Source organism: Tenebrio molitor, chromosome 6 (genome assembly GCF_963966145.1).
Source record: "Tenebrio molitor chromosome 6, icTenMoli1.1, whole genome shotgun sequence".
NCBI classification, from domain to species: Eukaryota; Metazoa; Arthropoda; class Insecta; order Coleoptera; family Tenebrionidae; genus Tenebrio; species Tenebrio molitor.
This window is the reverse complement of record NC_091051.1, coordinates 1,914,600-1,924,688: the sequence shown is the minus strand read 5'-3', so window position 1 is coordinate 1,924,688 and position 10,089 is coordinate 1,914,600. Positions and strand designations below refer to the sequence as shown.

Below are 10,089 nucleotides of genomic sequence, written 5' to 3'. Positions count from 1 at the left end.
AGTTACAGTCAGTCAAATGTGATAGTTGCAATCAAAAAATTGCAAACAATTACGTAAAAAAGTGTACATAACCTCACTTTTTGACGGGAAGTGAAAACGGATTTACGGCCAAATTTAATTAACTCTAATTGGGTTTAGGTTTTGTTGTTAACCATGAAAAAGAGTGAACGTTACTGTTGAAACGATTTGGTGCAACAACCAACTGAAAATCTTCCAAAAGTGTTGAGCGTAGATGATAAATTTCCAAAAACGTAAGTGTTCATGTCTTTTCTCTTGTTTTTGTCCTCTTTTAAGATTGAAAGAATCGGTGCAGAGTTAGCGTCTGCAGCGGGAGTTGTTCCGCCGCCTCCACCGTAGCAATCTTCGGTATCGGTTTTACATGAACGTTTTTGAATACGCAGCAGCAGCAGCAGCGATCAAGTGTAACTGAAATGGTGTTGGCGGTCGATCTGGCTCGCCTTTGTGCTTCCAACCTTCGGTCTCCATCTCCAACAAACCCCATTCACACTAGTTAATGGTGGCAAACAGCATTCCCGTCTGAATCAAGACAATGCACGCACCCAAGTTGTTCATCTAGTCGCGTCGAACATTTCCTGTTGAATCTCGATAGCTCCGGCTCCAGTAATTTATCGCGTTTTGTGGCCCGACACAGCTCGAATCTGTTGTAAATCCATTTCTCCCCGTTTTGGCAGCATTCTTTGTCGTGTGTATTCGATCACACCCTGTTAGGGCGAGTCTCGAATGAAAAATTGATTCGGCGTCGGCCAGGTATGAGAAATACCTCGGCCCTTGGGAATGCACCTCGTCTACTTTTTTTATACACAGCCACCACAACGCATTTGTTATGGGAATTGGATTGCTGGATGTTGGGAAGAAATTCGGGCGCATTCCAACCGCACCGGGTCCGAAAAATGTAATTTTGCGAGTCGCGGGGTTGGTCCGGTCCTGCGCGTGCCACCCCCAAATTGAATGAAGTTTACTTTCTCTGATGCGAGGGGTTTCCGATCGATAAAGCGGAGGGTTGTTCGATGCGTAGGACGATGCCATCCATGGCCTACCCTAACTCCCGGGCCAAACAAACCCCCGACCCCGTACCACCCACCTCAAGTTGGCGGCGTTGCTATGGGGGCCCCCACTAGCAACCGTCTCCCCTTCTTCGCTGCAACTACACTTTTGAATGCGCCCGGATCGATCCCGGATACGATTACGGCGGGGCAATGTCAGCTTTTTCTTATTTATTTCGTCAAAATGTAACGTCGCTCCGGGAATTTGTTTGATCATTACCGGGACGGGTAAATACCAGACCAAGACAAACACTCTTACCTGAACGTTTCTGACACCGCAACGTCTTTATTGCATCGTAAATAAATTTTATATGTGCCTTGCTTTAATTTAGAGGGACATGTGTTGCGGTCGTAATAACCGGAAGTCGAGCCATTGTTGAAATGCGGGTTATTTTTTCTCCACGAGGGGAAATAGGAAATTGTGACCGCGGCGCAACCGTCAAACTTATTTTTAACCGATTACGACTGCAACTCGACTCGGTCCAACCGGATTAATCGACGAAAAATCCCTTTCCTCGTTCCTTCCAGATCCACTCGGGGCAACCCGAGCTATCGACGTTTCCGACGATAAATATTTACAAAAATGCTGCAGTTTCGGCAGGGTAATGGCGGTAAGTTTCTCCCTTCGGAACAACAATGGCGCCCCTTCGGCTCCCGCCAACCGATAATTATGTATCCACACAGAAAACTCCTCAATTCTAATATTTATTCGGCGTTACGACACGTCGATTACACAAACAAATTTCTATTAACCGTCGCCACCCGCACCGCTCCTCTTCCACCCTCGATCAAAAAATTCCTGCCGTAATCCCCGAGAGGGCCCCGGAATTTATATTACTCAGTTGCTTTACCGAAAACGGTCGATCAAAGTGGAACCGGTGACCCCTCACGACTCGCAAGTCTCGTCACAACTACAAGAATACATTTCCGGTTGAAAGTCCCACTCAGGTGTGGGCCCCAACGCTTAACCTAAAACGGATAATTAAGACGCGGGCTTTGACATGTGTCACAAACATAAAAGACAGGTACCAACTTGACAAAGAAAAATCTCGAAAAACTAGACAGTTTTTTGACAATTTGTAGAAAGAGTCGGAGAAATCCGAGCGTGCCTAAATCGGCACGTTTTAATCGAGTTAGACTCGAAAAAGTTGCAGTTTTTTGAAACTTTCACAACTCATGTGGACCCAAAGAAGTTTCTTGGCAATTTGCTATTTAACTGTCCCGAACAATTTATGGGAGTCGTAAATTTGCGGCGTCGAAATTTCAATTTGACTCTTAAATGTCACGTGTTTGGAACAACAGAGTTTGCAATGTGACAACTGCGCAAACAAACTTCCTTTCTAAAGAAACGCATCTGACATAACATTGTTTGATGTAAATAATTTCGATTTCAACCTGTTTCGCTTTCAGCCTGCATCACCGAGATAAGGATCGAAATAATAAGTATCGACTTGCAGCGTGCGAACAATTTTTGGAGCGTAACCAGATTTGTTGCGGCACAACTGTCATCGGAGAAGTGCCGGTAACGCAGGAAACTTTCCTCCTCGTTGAATTTTCCGGTCAGATCTGGGGCCCCATCGATCCCTTATCAGATTCTCGTCGGGCAATCATAGCGTTTTCATTTCCTCGACGGTCCGCCGGAGAGTCGATTCGATTTCGGCGTTTTTTCCTCTGTCTGTTCGCTCCATTGTCTGCGCCGTTCGCAGAGGCCCCCTAATAATTTAATTTCATCTCGATGTAAACGCCATTCGGCACGAACTCCATCCATTCCGGGATGGGTTAACGCGATTAAGCAAAGTTCGACTTTAATGCTGTTAATTAGAGAGCGCGCACAAATAATTCGGAAATCACCGCCGCCGTGCGAGGGCAAACAAATTTGATGATTCGAATTTGTTGGTCGGCGGCGGCGGAGCGCCTTATCGCGGCGATGCTAAAATATGTTTCAATTAAACGCTGCGAATATTTACCGGAGCTTCGGCAAATATTAGATTAATGTAAACATTGCTTCAATTCTCATTTGCGTTATGCTTATTGCTATATCGGGCGTAAACCTGCATTGTCAGCTTTCCCGACGATTTTCCAGAAAACGTTTAATATTTCAGCGACCCGACGAGCCTCCCCGCCAGATCGTGATCGATAAAGCCGAAACGTGGCACTATTATCGCCGCTTTTCAACAAATACATGATCACGCATTCGACTGGAAAATGTATGCGAGGGTACAAATAACAGGCTTAGTCTGTGGGGTGCATGGATGCGACCGTTGTGACGCAAACTAGAAAAACTCGCCTAGAAGTGGCGCTTTTGTCTGATCATTTTTTACCCCCATTAGCATAGATAGACCCCTGCGAAAGTGCGCCGCCTGAAAAACTATCCCACCTTTTTTTGGACACAATACGCTAAAACCCCCAAAACATGTACACGTCCCTGTTAAAAAGAATCAAAACGAGATCGTGGATCTGCGCTGATCGCAGCCCGGGACGAGTTAATCACCTCTCGTCCAATCTATATCCATTCCGCGATCTGATTAAACGTTTTTCATCATTTCAGCTCTGACGTTTGCGCTTTTATTATGTTTTTCCAGCGATTTATTTCCGCTAATTAATTTTAATCGCCATTATCCGACTGACGACTTTTGTTCGCCGCCTAACTAATACTGCAGCGGTGCGTTACGACGTTACGCAAAGCGTTACGGATGTCCGGAACGCAACCGCAAAAGTGCGTTCTTGGAGGTGTTCTCAAAGGTCGACAGCCCCATAATGGACTGTTTCATTTTTGTCATATCGCTAAAGCTGTCGTGCGTGGACTAGACTTAATTTTCGTCTAATTATGCGTAATGTATACCAACATTTGAAGCAAGTAAATCAAGCCGAACAACGAAACGTACGATGAAAAATTACCCAAGAACCGTATTTAATCTAAACGACGCATAATTTGCGCTTCAGCTGTAGCCTGTGGTGGACGAAATCGTGTCGTTGCTTGATCGAGAAACGTCAAAAGCGATACAACGTGCAAATTGGTGGATGTTGCGTCACCGCCGGGATATTTTGGAGCTTTATGCGTGCCAGTTTATCCCCAAATTTACAATTACATAAACCCAATAGGAGATTAATTTGAAAATATTGAATTGGAAATTTTCCAATGGTGATGTAGTCGTACGTGATATTGGAACGTTGAGAGCTAAATTTAGTCGAGTGTGGGCTCAAATCTCTTATCAGCTCAAAGGACAACTGTTGTGTTACAGAAGGAGAGAATTTCAGTTGTAACGAACTTAATGAAGGTTAGAATGTTGATCCCGCCACTAAATCTGGAAATAAAAACGGACGGAATGAATCGAGCTCGAGAATGTTGTTACTCACCGTACACCAATATTTAATTTGTGGGGCAGAGTCCCCCGTCACGTCATTCCTGAATCCGTCTGAGCTTGATTCAACATAACCTCATTAACAACAAATGTCAGGAGTGGCGTTTATTGAATATTTATCAGACACCAAAAGGCACAAAGGTAATGATCGCAAGTTATCTTGATTAGGTTGTTATTTATAGGTTTTAAATTGTTGGAAATTAAACGTCAAACATTTTTATTTATGGAGTGGTGCTGTGGGCAATATAATTATTGTTTGGTGGTTTATTTGTGCCATTTTGTCGTTGCCAACTTGACAGAGTTGACAGTTGACTTTATCGGCAAGGTGATCTCGTCTTTGTCTTTATAATTCGGTTGAGCGTTCCAGGTAAAAGCAAACGGACAATTCCGGTGGAATGCGCTTGGTAATAGCGGCGGCAATAACACGAAAAAAATGTTTCTCCCATCCGGCGTTGGCTCTATTATTTTCCAATTTGGTGGGAGCGAAACGTGTCACACGTCCCGTACCAACCTAACATTTAAAAATGACAGTTGTCGCCGATGTCAAATCGCAGTTTTTCAATTAGATCGTTATTAAAAAGTGTGATTCGGGCGAATTGGAGTTGCGGCGGCGAATTCGAGGTACGGCGGGGGTTCGCGTCCCGTCCTGGAAAGAGTTGGAACGCCATTGAAGAAACGGTGCACTTGTTGAGGAGGGCGCAAGACGTTCGGGTCAAGCCCGGAGCATCACCATTGACCAGGTACGTTAATTAACCCATGTGATCAAAACAAGCGTCGGGGTGGGGTGTCCGAGGGGCTGCGTCAATACGCCGGTCGGGCCCCCTTCGCGCAATCCCCACGTGGTGCTCCCTCCCCTCCGAGCCCAGCCGGCATTACAGCAGCGACCGGTTCCCGCGCCAAGCGGAGCTCATTGTAACGCGGATCGCAGACCTGAACGTATCGCACACCGCCAGTTTGTTTGTTGTTGTGCGCTCAAGTTGTTCCACTCTGTAGTTTTTTGTACAGTGCGCCGCCCCCAGGACTAACTCGAATTCGGGAGGCCGACAGATCGCATGGCGACTACAAGGTAAGCACGGCCGCCGACCCGGGGTGTTCAACCCGGCTCAGGCTGCACCGTTGGCACTCGCGAACAAAGAGACGCGATTTCCATTTGAATTCTTGTCGTTTTAACGGTTCGCGCCCGTTCAAGGACGCCATCCGCAGACGAAAGTTATTTATACGAATGATCGACGACGCGAACGTGTCTCGTCTCTTGTTCTTCGGCGACGCTGCGACATATGTTCGCTCAGTACGGCACGTTAACGTGGAAGTGATCGATTTTTCGGTCGCTCCTTATCGACGCGGATTATGCAAACGTGACACCGCCGCCGCCGGTTCGTACGCCGTCACCTTGCCAGGACGATCTCCACATCCTTTGTTTCAGATTTCCGCCCGGAACGCGACTCGCACCGCATTCCACAACGTAACGTAGCGCAGTCTCGCCGGAATCGTTGTCCTTCTCCCTGCGAGTGGATTTCGCGACCCCCACGCTCACAGACTTGGCAGTTTTTTTGATCGGCCGCACCAGGAAAACTCGACTGCTTATCGTGTGACCGATTGATCGATCGATACTACTTTTATCACCGATTCGTTCGAGCGGAAAGAAGCGTTTTATCACGGAGGAAAAAAATCAAATCGGAGCAACCTCGAGGACACCTCTCCCTCGGTTCCCGTTTTTTCAGTGGTGACTTGTTGGTCTCGAAGTGGAAAGTCGTCGGCGTATCGCATTGTTATGTTTATGGTTTAGTTATGTAAACAGAGATATAAAATATTTAGGTTCACAGTTTTCACATGGCTCTCTTATCTAAGAACAAATACCGGAGCGAATGCGATTATGAATTTTTTCGGATTTCTCTCGGTCGTAATCTCCGGACGCGAGCAGAGCGACATCCGCCGGTGGTGACGAGCCCTAATCGAACTGGTGCGTTCTTCGGGGCTGTGTTATCTGAGCGACGCTTCCTGCTTTGTGTTTTCCGTGCGCGCAATTCCTGCATGTCCTCGAATTTCCACAGCTGACCTCGACTACCGCGCCCACATCACCCTTTGTCGTGGAAGTCGTATCGGACGTGTGCAACGTCCAAGTTGCGCCACGGAAAATAACGCACACGAGCGTGAACGAACTGTTGGCCAATTTTTTTCCACGATAATTACCAATACCTGCGACGAGATGCTCTCACGGGACGGACGGCGGTGAAAGTGGTCGCGGAGGTGGAGGATGCGACCTCCTGAAAGAGCCACGGCGCTCCGAAATGTGGGGGCCCTCCGGTGGATGCTTGATGGAATGGTCGCGTATGCGGGTCCAGAAGAACTACTCCCCGATCAGCTGTCCGTCGTGCGAACCTAGCAGAGACGCGACTTCGCCGCGCCGAGTCCGCGGACAAGATCGACACGCTCGCCGCGAACTTTCACTTTCCCACTTTCATACTTCACGTGCACGGCTCAATTTGGCCGAGGGGTTGGCGTCGCTCGAAAGGACGACCTCGAGGAGGCGGCGTCCGCGTGCGTTTCGCAATCTGGTCGCAGAGAGGACGTGCGGTATCGTCGACCTTGGCTGCGGTGTCGTCGACACCACAAAATACTGATTGACGGAATTGTTTAAACGCATAAGCCTTCGTTTGGATTCGTTTTAATTGGCAGAATCGACGGGACGAGCCCGGCTCGGGTCAGGATGGACCCGAGATCCGGAGGAGAACGTCTCACGGCGATCAATTAGTCCGGAAAGGAAGAGCGAGCGAGTCGGCGGCGCGACTTGTTCGATTCAAAAGCGGATGCGGAATTTCTGCGTGCGCGCCGCCTCCGGCCGCATTACTCCGACCGTTCCCGGGAAACCACTTGATCACGTTATCGTTTTCTGCTTTGTTCGCGGACGAAACGTCGACGTTTCCGCACGCTCTGCTCGTCACAAAAATTCAAATCAAGAACTCGACGTCACCGCGCTGACATTTCAAGAAACACATGTCTCGGACAGATGTTTAAGTAATTGCATCAGACCAATGCAAGGTTTCACAAACACTGGCTGGTTGGTTGGGTTGGTGTGGTGGTCTATGGGTTTTTTTCCTGACGGATGTGTATAGTGTTTCATAAATTCGGAGAAACGTCGCCGGGTCTAGCGCTGCGCTACGCTCGGCACTTCTCCGAATATCAAAAGCACAATGTTCGCTCGGAAATGATTTTTTTTTTCGGTTTGTTTGTGCAATTAGGAGCCGCTTTTGGGTGCGCTGCTCGGTTTGTCTTTGATCAATCGTGTTTGCCAACACTTTGTCGGCGCCAGAAAATGTTGCACGGAGAAGTGCAAAATTTCAATCTGCAACGACGGCAAAACAATGAGGACGAGACGAATCCGTCGAATTGTGTTGTGCGATGTGCGTAACTCATGACAAAGGCAGCAATTAGTGTTATCGCTGAGAGGTGTTAGTTTATCGATTAAATCCAGACGAACTATTCCGAACGAACAATTGCGAATGAAGGGATTGAACAGTTTACGGTGATCGGAGCGCACTATTTTGTGCAATTAATCATTCCGCCATCTGGTGACAAAATCGACTCCCGGAGCTGTCAATTCCGGGTCCATTCTCGTTTCGATCGGTCCGATGTTTTTATTGCGTCTTTGGACGTTGATTTGTGACGTCCGTCCACCGACGATCTCGCTCCTTGCTTGTTGCGACTTCATTACAGACGTAACGAATTCCAAAATTGCTCGTAAAATAAAAATTATATTGTGTTTAATCACGATAAAACGACGCACACAATGCCCGGTCACGACCAATAAAAGTAATACGTTCGGGGGCGAGTCGCATCCTGTTTTGTCCTCGCCCGAGAAACAAGAAATATTTAAAAAAATCGTTTCGATAATTTCCGTCGCATTGTTTAAACAAAGCAAATATTGACAATCTCCTCGTCGAATTCCAAGAGAGCACACTCGTAAACGCGAGCTTTCGAGTGCGCATTTGTTTATACTCGAGACTTTTTCCAATGTGGAAACGCAAACACGTCGAGGAAGGCGGAAGTCGCGACGGTTCGAACCGCTGTCGCAGCTAGGTCCGGCGCGCTGTCTCCAGGTGGGGCGCGGCGATCTCGCCAGAGGTTAACAAAAGTGAACTTTTCGCCGCGCGGACCAGCTGTCCGGGTTAAAGTCCGGCCTTGGAGGCGCTGGGAGCGGCGGCAACGACGGCGGTGGCACCGGAGGAGGGCGAAGAACCGGTCGCCGCGGTGCGAATGCGGATCAATGTGCCAAAGACGGGTAAACGTCCCGTGATTATTGTCCTCGACGGGGCGACCTTGTACAGGCGAACCTGATTTACCTGGTGCGCCGCACGCACAGACACGTACCGCCCGTAGGTTGAAGAGACTTTACGCTCCGCCGACCAGAAGATGGCCCCCGCTCGCAATTAGCCCATCACGGATCGAAAGTAAAACCTGCAATCTCGATCGGATCGTGACGTCGGAAAAGTACTAGAAGAGCGCCGCAGATTTTTCCACCGGCTCCGAAAATGTCACCGCTGCCTCGTCCAATAAGGCGAGGAATGCGACGTTCTCGGCAAACTCCGAAAGCCACGAATTAACTCGCGATGTGACTCACTCGTGATGTCATGAACTATCTTCACCAATTAATTTTGTTGTATTCGTCGATCTGGTCCCGTTAGTTTCCAAGGAACAGTCACCAGAAAATTTTCAAACACGTCAAATCTAACAATCATTGTAATGATATTAACAAGTCGTTTCCAAAGGACGACAGGATGTTGTCGAAGGACACAAACGACATGTACCTCATAATAATACGAGATACGTACTAAGGTACCGTCAGTGTTGAAATTGGTTGGTACAGTACTTGTGGGGAAAGAACGAGAACAAGAACTACACATTTCAGTTGGTTACAAAGAAATCGATGGTGAAGTTGTTCCAAAAATTTTTGAATTCGTTGAACTGAGCAGTAATACCAACAACAATAAAAATTTGTTTTTGATGGTCAGCAGAATGTTTTTAGAAAATACAAATAATAAATACTGGGAAATTTTATGCATTCACCATCTTTTTGGGAGCGAGTTGGCAGTGACCATCTAGTTTTTTTGTTGCAGTACCTCCCTAAAGAAAATTGACACTTTTCCTGGTAGGTTAGGTTGTTTTCAGTTTAAGGTTATATTTTCTGAATACCTACCGGGTGAGTCAAGTTTTACCGCCGGAGCGAAAACACCCACTTCTAATCAATTTAAAATTCCTAAAAAATTCAGGAATGATTGTGTATCACTGCAGAACAATCTGTAAAAATTTCAATTTTTTTTTTATGAAACAGGTAAAGATTTCGTTTTAATTCAATAACCGCTACATTAATATACATAATTTTTCACTGAGAGTCTTTTCAAACATTTAGGACAAATTTGGTATCATTAGAATAATAAAACATCACAGGTTTTTGAAATAAATGGAATTTGAGATTAAAGTGCAAAATTTATCTATGATTTATTATTAAATTGGGCGGTCAGTTCCACAAAAGAAGTTGACGTAGGTTGTTTATGGTACCCTTTAGGGGCTTAAGAATTACTAGAAAAGTTGTCAACAGATGTTTCCCAACAATGAGATATTTATTTATGACACTGTAGCTGTAAATCTTGGTCATTTTTCGCTCT

At 46.7% G+C, this 10,089-nt stretch overlaps 1 protein-coding gene across 2 annotated transcripts in view; it reads left to right on the top strand.

The window, feature by feature from the left end:
- Window positions 1-5,006: 5,006 nt before the first annotated feature.
- brat (brain tumor) overlaps window positions 5,007-10,089 on the top strand; it is a 37,518-nt gene continuing 32,435 nt past the window's right edge. The window contains exon 1 of one of the 2 annotated variants that reach the window (XM_069052053.1): window positions 5,007-5,166. The gene's annotated coding sequence lies outside the window, so the exon portion shown is untranslated. Of the gene's footprint in view, window positions 5,167-5,306; window positions 5,493-10,089 lie in introns of those variants that run through there. The other variant, XM_069052051.1, reaches the window with a different exon arrangement.